The following is a 12,781-nucleotide window of genomic DNA, read 5'->3' as shown; positions in this document are numbered from 1 at the left end:
CTCATTGCCTAGTAATCATGATTTGAATTGGGTCACTTTCCTTCTGTCAGTGAATTCCTCATTAAGTCTGCAGGGTATTTTCTTTTAAGAACTACTCTGACCCAGCATTAAGCCCAACTATACAAGTTACATAGAAGTACCTTTGAGCAAATAAAAGATCTCTTTTTCAGTATCAAGAACATATTCTTGTAAAATTAAGCATGGAATGTTACAGAAGATGCTTGTAAAAACAATCAGAAAATCTGTTGTTTTAATGCAGATTTCATAAACACTTAAAATATTTTCTGCATAATTCCTTGAAAATATCAAACAGGCAAATTACGGACAATACAAAAGTTAGATAGGTTCCTGAAAGAATGTGATGCTTAAAAAGTGAAAAAGATGAAAAAAAGAAAAATCAGTTTGAGATATTCCGAATTACACATTATTGCCTCAAATTTGATTGCACGTTGTTGTTCTCTTTTGCTTGTTTGTTTGTTTTAAAGCAAGAATTAGTTATCAACCATGAAAATAATAAAGTTGAACATTATTTTTGTATATTTTTTACGTACTTACTGTTGCTCTTTCATGAATTTCCACTCTTTCAGGTAATGCTATGCAATAAAACATGATAAAAAAGCTTCAAGCTTTTGGAAGTTTAGGCTTTGACTCCTGTTGCACAAAGTTGTTTACACCCACATATACCTTCAGTCCACTATAAATAACTGGTTTTTACATGAAAGTGAATATATGTGCAAAAGAGAACTATCTGAAAAATCAAGCCATGGATTAGGGCATTTTGATGAGAGAATCATGTGTGCATGTATATCTGTGTTTCCATATATTCCTTCAGATTTATAAGTCTTTGGATAATGAGATCTTACTTTTGATCTTGCTAATAAAATAAAGATACATTTAATTACATGCAAAATACTTTGTACAACTAGGAAAGCTTAATTAGAACATGGTTTCTTGAGGTCTTTGGAGGAACAGAACTTTTTTTCTGGGAAATGTCATATCTTCACAACCCTTTAAGAAGGGATGATGTAGTTAAAGAATTACCTGCACAGTAGACTATAGACATGAGTGGGCCTGCTAAACAGTCATCTATTATAGATGACTTTTTGCCCAGGGCTAGCAATTATATTATACTTACTAAAGATCCAAGTGACTGGAGCATCCAATTTAAAAATTATTAAGTGAGATTTGGGTTAGTTTGTTGAACTTTGACAGCAAAACATCTGTTCATACCACATATTATACTGCTGTACTTTCAGAAATCCCGGAAACGTACCAGAGCTGGAATAAGGGGCAACACTTCCACTATCGGCATCAGAACCTGCTTTTATACCACTTGATTTTATTAACATTATGAATAAACTGTTGTAGATGACTTTTCTTAGGCAGCTCATACATGTTGCTACAGAGAACTGAAGAACCTGTTTAAATCATACACAGACCATAGTGTCCCTTGAAAGGTTCTTCAAAGCCAGCAATAATAACTTCTGAACTGAAAAAAAAAAGCTGATATTAACTCTAAATATTTTATTCAAACGTTACAGAGCTAGTCATACTGTATAATGTCTATTTAATAGTATATTTATAAAAGGATTTGTGAAGTGTTTAGCTAAATCTCTCAAAATATTTATAAATGGATTTTAGAGATCTACAGTCTTGCTTTTAGAGGCATTAAAATCAGGACTGAGGAAAAGGCTTCCCTAGAAACCACCCACAGATGTTCCTAACCCAAACTCACTTCAGTTGTTTTGGATGTTTATGTCAATAATACAGAATGGTTAATTAATGAATCAATAGTATGAAACAATAACAGTATTTTAAGAGTTATTTACGGATTAAGGCAGATGACACAGAAAGATGAAAGGAATTTATTCTGAAAAAATAAGTAAATATCAGCACTTAAAATGGAGCTGTCTTCAACACAAGTCTAAAATTCTCCCTTCATAGTTTTCATAGCTGTGTCCTATTGTATCTTTGGACAATATCTATCCAACAAGGCATGGGGGCACAAGACAACTTAGAGTTTGTGTCTTATGCTGAATAAAAAAGTACTGTGGAAAACTACAATAGATGATCTCTGTTAGAAGAGACTTGCATTCACTGTGTTTTCTCTGTCTTCCAGTCCATAGATTGTTTTGACAGTTTTAGTCCTTGGCTTTTGCCCCAGAGTTGATATATGCAGCCTAATCTGTGCACCATTCACCAGGCAGCTGGCCTAGGCCTTGGTTTGGTGACAAAGCCCCCCATATGTAATAGCAGATACTGCTGCACTCACATTGAATGAACAAAGTTCAAAGAAATGAATGATTGGCTCTGCAATACTGTGCGCAACACCACTGGCAGACTCACAGCTGAAATCCCTGGTGGCCAACTGCTATCCAGACATCAGAGCAGAAGCTGAGCAGAGACACAGGCAATTGTATTCCCGCAGTAGGGATCCCATCAGCGCTAGACAAGATGTCTTATTGCAGAATGCCACAACATTCTGCAGGAATGCTTTGAGCAGAAGGATTCATGTTGTGAGGCTGCTTCCCACAGCAGTGTTGCTCTGTCCGTGCAGACGCACGTTTCTCACATGAAAGTTACAGGCTATGAAATGCTGTACCTCTCCTGCACCTTGACATAACAAGCACATGTTTTCTTGCCTCTTTCTAAAACAATAGACGGCATCTTGTTGCCTCTTTCCTCCTCTTACATTTCACTACAAACAGCAAAAGTAGGATATTCACAATAATTTGTGGATTCCTTGCTAAAAAACTTTTCTGTTGTTCTTCTTCATCCACTATTCCTCAAAGGCAATAAAGTTTGGACTGAACTATGAATTTATGCAGTTATGCAGGGAAACACAATGTTTGATTATTTTTTTTGTTGTTGTTCTCAAAAATCCAGTTTAAAACAGTGGTATAGAAAAACTATTCTCCTTCTGTCAGATAAATGAATGTCATGGAATACTTCCACTCTGTTACTCAGAAAAGAGGTGTATTTTTTTTAAATCATCTTAGTTTTTATATTAAATTATCCACCCTCCCCAAATAAAAATGTCTTCTCATTAAAAAAAAAAAAAAGACGATGATGACAGCAACAATAAAAAACTATTTGAAGCAGATATCTTCCTATCTGTTTTTAGGAATAAAGTATTCTCAGGTAAACTTATATTAATAAATAAATAAATAAATAAATAAACATTCCTCAGCAACAAGTTAAATAAAATATTTATGCAAGAGTCATTATTTTATTGCATATTCACAAACATAAAAGTGTCTGTTGCAGATTTAGACATAGCGACTATCTTTAAGTATTTAAATAAATTTTAAAGACCCTGCAAATTCTTCTGAAGATAGAAAAACTAAGCTTAGATTTAACTTCAAAGGAGTCAAATGCAGTGAAAGCGAGGAAATAAATACCACATGTAATTCTGAATGCGGAGAAGCCCCTGCTATTATTGTCTCCTACAGGAATTAATTCTGAGGTATAACTATAGCTTTGGTGAACATAATTGCATGAAGACTACTTGCTCCAAGTAATGGACAATTTCCCTCTTCCAGTGGAATGTAAGTGTTAAGTGGAAGGTTATGTCTGAATAGAGATGGGCTTAGGACAACTGGAAAGATTTGACCTTGATATTCTTCTTGGTTTTGGTAGTTCTGAAAGAAAAGTTGTTGGTGAGTATAACTCTAATTGGCTAATTAAAATTGCTGCCTTTCATGTACAGTAAGGTTTCATTTTCTGATATGATGAGTTGTAACAATCAACCTTGGAACATTCAATTGAGTAGTCACTAGAGATGACTTAATTACACTTATTTTAACTCCAAACGGATAGCAAGAACTAGCATCTGTTGCTACTGAGGATAACAGAGGAAATTAAAAGTACTTATACCGGCTTGAAACATTTCTAATTATATTACTTTTATTTTTGCAGATGCAATTAATTACTATTAAAGAATTTGTAGCTCTAATAATTCATATCAGAAAACTGAATTCCCTGAAGAGGGTGGGTCAATGATTCCATCTCCCCAGCTAGCAGAGAATGTGAATATTCCTTCTATTATAATTTATATATGCCTTGGCATTCCTTTTAAGCATCTTAGCATTTCTGCTACTTCAAAGCCCTGTTCATGAGCTCTGTATATCTATGTACTGTATAGCTATTGCTTTTTCACAGTAATCATCTCTCGAAAATAAAATATCTTCAGTTTTTTTACTGTGTATTCTTATTCCCATTATATCTAGTAGCCCTAGCAGACTTAAATCACTATTTCTGAGGTATGAGCCTTATAGTCTCATCTCTTGTCTTGTGATCCCTTGAGACTGTTGACAGCTACTCAGTTTCCCAGGGTGGGGGAATAAGAAGCAGTTATAATAACTAGTTGTAGGTGTTTATATTCACCTTTGGTGAAATAAAGTTTCTGACAGTAACAAAACCATATGTGCTTATCCCTGCTCACAAGATAGTTGAAACTCTGGTGATATGATTAAAACTGTGCTGTTACTTTCTAACATATTGTCATGGGCTTTCAGGGAATGTTGTCATCTACAGTTTGGGAAAAACTCTGTTAAATTAAAATATATATGTATGTATGGTCCAAGTCATGTGAATGATTCAAATGATTCTAGACCAAACACCCCAATTTTCCTTTCAAAATTGTCTAGAACAGCAAACTCAACTAATTTTCAGTGGTAATATCTTAGAATTGCATATGGATTCCACATATGAGAGTGAAAATCCATATTTAGAAACACAAAGAGACTAGTGGAGAATCTGGGAGAAATGCTTATTCCATTATCATTGTAAACTGCTTCCATAGCAGTTCCACTTAAGTTCCATTTAAGCTTTTCTGCTTCTTTCATTATGTGTGCTTCTTTCATTATGTGTGCTTTTATCAAAATGCTTACAGTAATATTAGGAAAACTTTCCTTGTTACATGCCCTTCAGATTTTCCAGCTATTCTTCTAGCTCCTAAAAAAAAAAAAAATAATATTTTTTAATTTTTTTTTTTGTCCAATTCAGGAGGAAAAAAAAAAGAGAGAAAAAAAAGAAAGAAAGAAAATGTTATTTTCAGCAGATTTGTTATGCCATTATTTACCAACACATAATCTTCTGCTGTTCTATTCTAATTTAAAGCTTGTTAAAGGAATGGGTAATATACACTGATAGTTTCACAAGCATTTCACAATTCAGTTCAGGGCTGTGGCTATAGGACCGAACAACCAAGGCTTTCTGTGGATTCAGTGGAGGGTGATTGTAGTCAGATTGACACTTTTATCTTCCCCATTGACTTCCAAAGGCATTTAGGGCCATTAGCTTCCTAACCTATTAGCCTTCAATATGTGCTAAGTTAGATGAGATGAATCTCAGCTGAAGTGCTTTTGCACCAAGTCCCTGTTAAGGTGCTTTAACTAGACAAATCCAGTCAAGGCCTTACAGGTCGCTGGTGTTTTCTCCCAAAAGATAATCAATAAACCTGTCAAGAGATTTCTCAAATTATCCAAATATCACTTTTCTGGAAAGAAATTATCTGAAATATGGCCCAGGTACTAACAGGGGACAGTTCATACTTTTGAGTAGTTTAGCTGTGGATGAGATGGGTTCAAATACATCATTGCTGCAACTAGTTCACTGGTTTAGGAATGACAACTTCAATCAATTTTCATTGTTCCAAATGATCTTTGGAGTTGCAAAGGGTGAGAAAGCCTCCCACTCTCAATTGAAAACCATACTACTGTACTACTGACAAACCTGGCAATTTTCCACCCAGTGTCCAATCCAACAAGCAGACCATTCTCTGAAAGTTTTGTCTATAAACAGAATGTGAATCTGAATTGGAGCATATAAAGACAGAATAACCAGCAACCAGAACGTAAATTATCTTCTAAAATCTGAATGTAAATTCTAACTAGGATAAGAATTGATGTAATAAACCAAAATGTCTTCAGAAGACATATCGTTTTGAGTTAACCCGCATGAAGAGTCGTACACTGCATGTTTGCCCTTGGGAGGTATGCATTCTTTTTTCTATTTATCGCCCATTGCTACTTCAAGAACTATACATCAATACATGGTCAGATATTACAGGGTGGCTGTTAAATTGGCACTAGCATCTGAGAAGTGTAAAAGACCAAGAGAACATCAGGTACATCTGACCATGGGAAAAGAACTTACTCTCTTAGTAGAAAAATTAAAAATGAAGTGTTTTAAAATCATTTCTGAAGACTAAGTTAATGAGTTTGCATTTTGAACTGTACTAAAAACACTCTTACACAAATTTTGAGAGGTCATTCATAAGTTGTTTCCCATTGCCTGACCACTGCTTGATTTCTGTCCACCAAGCTGTGTTTCAGTGTGGCTAACCATTACGCCTTCCTCATGGCGTTCAGGAGATTAAGCTTGCCCAAGAGGGCTGGCTTCCTTCTAACCCTGGTGAAGGTTAGCTGCAGATTGGACTTCACTGAATATATAGACAGGCATACCAGAATTACAAACTCAGTTTACAACTGACATGACCTACTCTGCTCTCCTCAGTTACCAAAAGCCTCAGACTTCCCACATAACTGGACTTCTTTTATACAACTGTTGAACCAGCTCATACAGAATACCATTCAAGTAATCTACCTTGTATTCCAGGTTACCAGATTTCAACTGTAACTCTCATTTTGTAATACTAGTTTACCATAGACAAGGAGCTCAATAAATCCTCTAGACAAAATTATCAACCAATGGACAACATGGGTCTAGCACTGGTGGAATGTCTTTGTTAATCCATTTGATGAAAATAGCTTAGACTTCAGTGTCTAAATAACTAGACCACATATCAAACTGTGACTTTAATTTTTAATCTGCACAATATAGCACTAAGACCATTGTTTTATTAACTATGTTTCTTATTTTTATGGTTTAATATATATATATATTTTCTTCAAATAATGCAATTCGAATTCCAGTATAAAAAGATCCCAGAAAAAAGAAACATTAAATCTAATAATTCTTTAGGTCTTGAAAACCTAGCCAAGAATATTAGTCTCAGAATCAGTTGACCATGAAGAATAAAAATGATGAGGCGTTTTCTGACTTAGCTATAGTAAATGTTTTTCTGAAAGTAAAATAAAACAATAGCAGCAACAACAAAGCTTTGTGTTGGCTGAACTCCACAAGAAGAAAGCTTGCAGAGGACAGCTTTCAATACACTGAGTTCATCTAAGGAATGAAGCTGTCAAGGGGAGCAAACTTATTTTTATTAAACCAGAAGAGTCTTGCAAGTATATAAATTATACTGGTTGACTGAATTACATCTAATAAGATAATAATTATAAATGAAGTAATCTTATAATTACTGCATAAGCCTACCTCTTACATACCACTGAATCTAATTTTTGCACTATATATATTGCTTATGTATTATTTTCTATAAGAAACATTGAATCTTAATGTCATTTTAGAAAAAAGTAAGGATGAAAGCAACACGAGTACAAATTAGGCCTATTTATTATTGAACTAAAAGTTGTTCTTTTTTATGAATTTATTTTAACTGAGTAGGGAAAATTAATTCATCACTGATAAGTTCTGTGATTCACAGAGTCTTCACAGAAAATGGAACTAATGATAATGATACACGTCCAGAAATCTTGCATTCAAGTACGTCTAAAGAAACATTTGAGTTTCTTGTTCAGATAGTATTCAAAATATGTAAGCAATAATACCATATAGCACCAGAATGTAAAAGATTGCTTTCAAATTTTACTAGTCAACAACATTTTGAATAAGTCATCTTATGGACTTAATGCTGCATTTCAAATGAAAAATTTAGAAATTATTTCGTTTCGTCACTAGAGGGAGTATCATATATTCCTATTTGAAATGATCTATTAATGATCTGAATTGTATATCATTTTCACATTTTTTTCTGTGATTTATTCTGTTTTTAAAATTAAAGCAGACCCATCTCCTAGCTCTTTAAAAGTGTCCCAGACTGCCACTACTTCAGAAAGTAAAGGCACAATATAGCCTGTTGGATTTTTGATCAGCTACCAGTCAAAAAAGGACTAAGTAAAATTGGTTCATGTGATGCAATCTCCCACTGGAATCAGTTCCATAATTCCTGACATTCCAGATTGTGGCTGTGGGGGGTTTTGTTCTAAAATATCTAGAGGAAAGAATATACTTATGAAGAAATTAAATACATGCAATCATATCCACAGTGAGCATAAATCTAAATAATGTTATTGATTCACACCAGCCAAGAAGTTAATTTGGGGCTTTAATTTTTTTTCAGGTTACTGAAATAAAGCTCATAAATCACACGGTACAATTTCCTCAGACTTTAGTATTAATTTCAATCTAAAAGTATGCAATAAATAGTGCTCTCTATCTTACTGCTACTTTATCTAGATTATAATCCAATAAAACCAAGGGATTCACAGTAAATGAATTAGTTCAGTAATATCACAGAACAACACTGTATCACCTGCTTCATGGATTCTTTGTAAAGTTTTGCTGTGTTTGATTTTAGAAAAAAATCTGTGGACAGTATGAGATATATAAAATTGCCCTCTATCAAAAATATAGATAAATCCAAGTGTTTGGCAGAAGCATCAAGCTTAACAGAAATAATGTTGGGAAGATACGGGAATTAATATTGCACAAGGAATTGTTTTTATACTGTAGCCACCAAAAACATAAATACATTTTATTAAATGAAATGAAACACATTTCTCCAAAGATAGAATAAAGCTAAAAGAAAATATCAAAGGTGCAATATAATGATCTCTAAACTCTTTTAAAAGTATCCTAGTAGGAAGAAACAAGAAATAAAGAACAAATATTCAAAACAACATTGAACATCACCCCACATGGCACCATCCCACAAGGCCTGGCTTTATGCAGTGTGTTTGTGTCTTCATTAGTCCCCTTGTATTCTGCTCTGGTGAGGCCGCACCTTAAGTTCTGTGTTCAGTTTGGGCCCCTCAGTACAAGAAGGACATCAAGGCCATAGAACATATCCAGAGAAGGTCTAAGAAGCTGGTGAGGGCCTGAAACACAAGTCCCATGAGGAGTGGCTGAGGGAACTGGGGTATTTAGTCTGGAGAAGAGGAGGCTCTAGGGACACATTATTGCTATCTACAACTACCTGAAAGGAAGCTATGGGGATCTGGGGTTTGGTCTCTCCTCACTGATAACTAGTGCTAAGACTAGAGGTAATAGCTTCAAGTTTGTGCCAGTGGAGGTTTAGGTTGGAAATGAGGAGACGTCTTCTCAGAAAGAGCAGTCAGGCATTGGAACGGTTGCCCAGGGAAGTGGTGGAGTCACTGTCCCTGAGGCTTTAAGGAAGGTTGGACTGGTACTAGGGACATGGTTAGTGGGTGACATTGGCAGTAGGGCAATGGCTGGACCAGATGATCTGGAGGTCTTTTCCAACCTTAATGATTCTATGTTTCTACAATTCTATGATTCTTTGGTTCTCTGACCAATCCAATCTGTTACTAATTTTGTAGACTGTTGATTTTGATGACAGTCTCACCCACATTATGCCATTAGCAATTTAAATTCTAATTAGAACTTCCTTCCTGCAAAGAAACTGGAAAATTTCCATAAATGTCCTGCTATTCTGCTCTTTCTTGAAAAAGTTGAGTCAAAATATACAAAGGTTGTAACATCAATCAAATACTATTTATGTCCACTAGCTCTCTCCATTAAGGTAATGACAACTTAGGTATAAGAAAACCTGATGCATAGTGTTATATACTAGAAATAAATGTACTAGACATCAGAAAAAAAAAAAAAAAAGGAAAAAATACAAAAATTATGGATGCTCTTTCTCCAAAAGATAGCAGAGTCCCTGAAGATTTTGTGCTATTATAGGAACATATTAAACATACATGAAGTAACTGAACGTATCATATGTTAAATCTGCTACAGAAAGTAGTAGAGTAGAAATAGATAGGAGATAAGAAGTAGAGTAAATAAAAAATAGGAGTGAAATCAGATGTGGGTGCAGGACATGGATATTCTAGGATCACACAGTGGAGGGATTTAATTAATATTTCAAATTTTACATTATGGAAAAGTGACTGATGTCTCAAAATATTTTTAAAGTAAACATTGAATTTAATGAGATTATGTGCCTCAAAGTGTCTAGCACAGTGATCTATATAATAGCTAGAAGCTGAACCTTTATGGACTAGAGACTAAAATAAGTTGTATGTTTTTCTTATAGAGGCTAATCAATAACCTGAATTACTACCATGAGGTAGATTCTCTGTATCTAGAGGATTTTGTTGTTGTTGTTGTCATTTTTGTAGGAATAGGCCTTAATTATTAAAAATGGTTAAAGAAATCTATCTTTTATGTAACACAGAAGGTCAGAAAAGGTGAACATAATGATCCCCTCTGGCTGTAGAACTTCCAACTCTATGAATTCAGCACGTAGTTAGTGATGTATTTAGCTATGAAGTATTAGCATTCTCATTTGTATTTAGTGCATCCTTACTCATTCTCAAATTGGCTCTCAGCAGTCATGTAAAAAGATGACACTGACACAAAGGCAGCAGCTTCCAACCATATGAATGGATACCTCCATCCACCAAGGTATAAATTATAGTCTATGGAAGATGTATGACCTCTATCTTGAGTACTTATTGTTCATGCTTTCAAGTTCCTTGGCCCAGTGAAAGACTATCTTGAGTATAAGCAACAATCCTAGTTTGCCAGGACCCAGAAAAACCTTTCTTTTGCCACTGCTCAAGACGTGGAGACCAATCCTAATATTGTGAGTAAGTAGACTGCTATCAATGGCATTCTCCGGTACTCTGGTATTCTGGTTCTGGCATTCTCTGGTTCTCTGAAACTAGATCTGCTAAGACAGTGGTTTTGCCAGAGTTGTCCAAGAATGACTGCAGAACTAATTTCCTCAGCCTAAGCTCTCTCCTAATAACGTCAAATATACAGAATGAAACAATAGCAAATACAAACATTACACTTATTAAGAGGAAAAAAATCACATTAGGAGTAATCAAACACTGGAACCAGTTGCCAAGAAAATATTATATCCTTGTATATACTCAAAGTCAACTTGACAAAGTCTTGAGCAACAGGATCTACCTCTGAATTTGGGTATAACTTTGAAGTTGGTGCTGCTGTGAGTAGGGTGTTGCAACAGATGATCTTTAAAGGTCCCTTCCAGACTACTTATCTGATGACCCTGGGATAATAAAGTTTATTAGTGCAAGAAATAGATGCAGCTAGTCAATATCAAGTGCCTGGTAAGGTTCTACCTTTCTGCAAGTGAAGTTTAAATGCATTAGCAGCACCAGGCGTTGCTTCAGATTTTTTTTTTTTTTTATGCTTTTGAATTCAGAATGAAAACTTTTAAAAGGAGAATTCCTATAGCCTTCCAGTTAGGCACTTGAGATTGTCTAACAGAACTCTAAGATGTGTAGCAGACCTTTCACTATCTACACCATGAGCATTTGAGACCATCCTGAGTGCTCATTTATGTCTATCATACTCCCTGTCCCCAGACGGTTAGCAAACATGAAGGCATTCAACAACATGTTACCTGATGTAAAAAATGGAGCCAAGAAATATCTTATAATTAGTTTACAATAAGCCAATCACTGAAAGTGAAAAATAGGAGGCAAAATGAGTCTACATTAAAGAATTATCTGTTATATTATGATAAACAATGTTTATTTGCCCTCTGGTGACAATATAGTGCAGTAGTAAAAACTGAAATATGTTACACGGAAGCAACTACAGTAATTTTATTTATTTATTTATTTTAACAGAGAAGACTAAGATTAGTATTTCACTCTTCTAACGCCCTGAAGGAGCCCTGCAGGAACTCATCCTTGTTAATTGGTATTAACAGTATGGAATAGGAATTCAGTATGGAATAGGAATTAACAGTATGGAATAGGAAACAGTATGGAATAGGAAAATGAAACAATGGAATAGGTTGTACGTAGAAGTATAGATAGAAGTATAGATATGTTTTCCTATGCAGGGGCATGATACACAATACTCATAGTTAGGAATAGGACATAGACAAATCTCTAAAAGTCTCATCCTGTAAAACCAGCTCCCTTTCACTCATATAATGATTCAGTTTTGTTGATTGGGGAATACAGAGTTAGCAAAAATGGGTTTATTGGAATGTTATTATTTCTTTTTCTTATATATTCTTATATATTTTTTCTTGTATATATATATATTATACTCTCAAAGAACACTAATGACTGGATTCACATTTACTTCAGATGACTCTACAGCACATGAAAAGCTTGAAAAACCCTAGAGAGGATATGTTATTTCTCCATTTCCTTTAAGCTGTGTTGTAAAGCCATGATGATACAGATATGAAGGAGACATACATTTTCCCAGTGGCAACAAATTTTTACTTTCCTTTAATTAACAGGTTTGAAATTAACTTTTTATTCTCCATGGATATCTTGATTCTGCAGCTTATTTAACAAGATACTTTGATGATGAACTTAAGAAGGTACGTAAAAGATTGTTATTGCAAATTCTGCATTTCTGTTAAAAGGTTTTGAATGAACTATACACTATTATGTCCATTGCAACAAATTCCTAATGAGCAACAGTTTTGGTGCAAACCCTCTCCAGTATATGAAGTGATACTTTTCAATGACACAAATTCACTTTTTATTTTATTTTTTTTTTTTAATGAAATGCTTATCTACTGCTATTTTGGGAGGAGACATTTGTGCTGACATTTTATATTCAGGTAAACTAAAATAACTTGGCTGATCCTGCAAAACTTAATATCATA

At 34.5% G+C, this 12,781-nt stretch overlaps 1 protein-coding gene across 13 annotated transcripts in view; it reads right to left on the bottom strand.

Moving 5' to 3' along the window:
* MAGI2 (membrane associated guanylate kinase, WW and PDZ domain containing 2) overlaps window positions 1-12,781 on the bottom strand; it is a 774,790-nt gene that overhangs the window by 329,553 nt on the left and 432,456 nt on the right. The window contains exon 1 of one of the 13 annotated variants that reach the window (XM_040548804.1): window positions 556-574. The exons of the other annotated variants lie outside the window; for them this stretch is intronic. The gene's annotated coding sequence lies outside the window, so the exon portion shown is untranslated. Of the gene's footprint in view, window positions 1-555; window positions 575-12,781 lie in introns of those variants that run through there. 13 annotated transcript variants of the gene reach the window in all.

This window comes from Cygnus olor, chromosome 1 (genome assembly GCF_009769625.2).
Source record: "Cygnus olor isolate bCygOlo1 chromosome 1, bCygOlo1.pri.v2, whole genome shotgun sequence".
Classification (NCBI taxonomy): domain Eukaryota; kingdom Metazoa; phylum Chordata; class Aves; order Anseriformes; family Anatidae; genus Cygnus; species Cygnus olor.
This window is presented reverse-complemented; position numbering and strand designations above follow the sequence as displayed.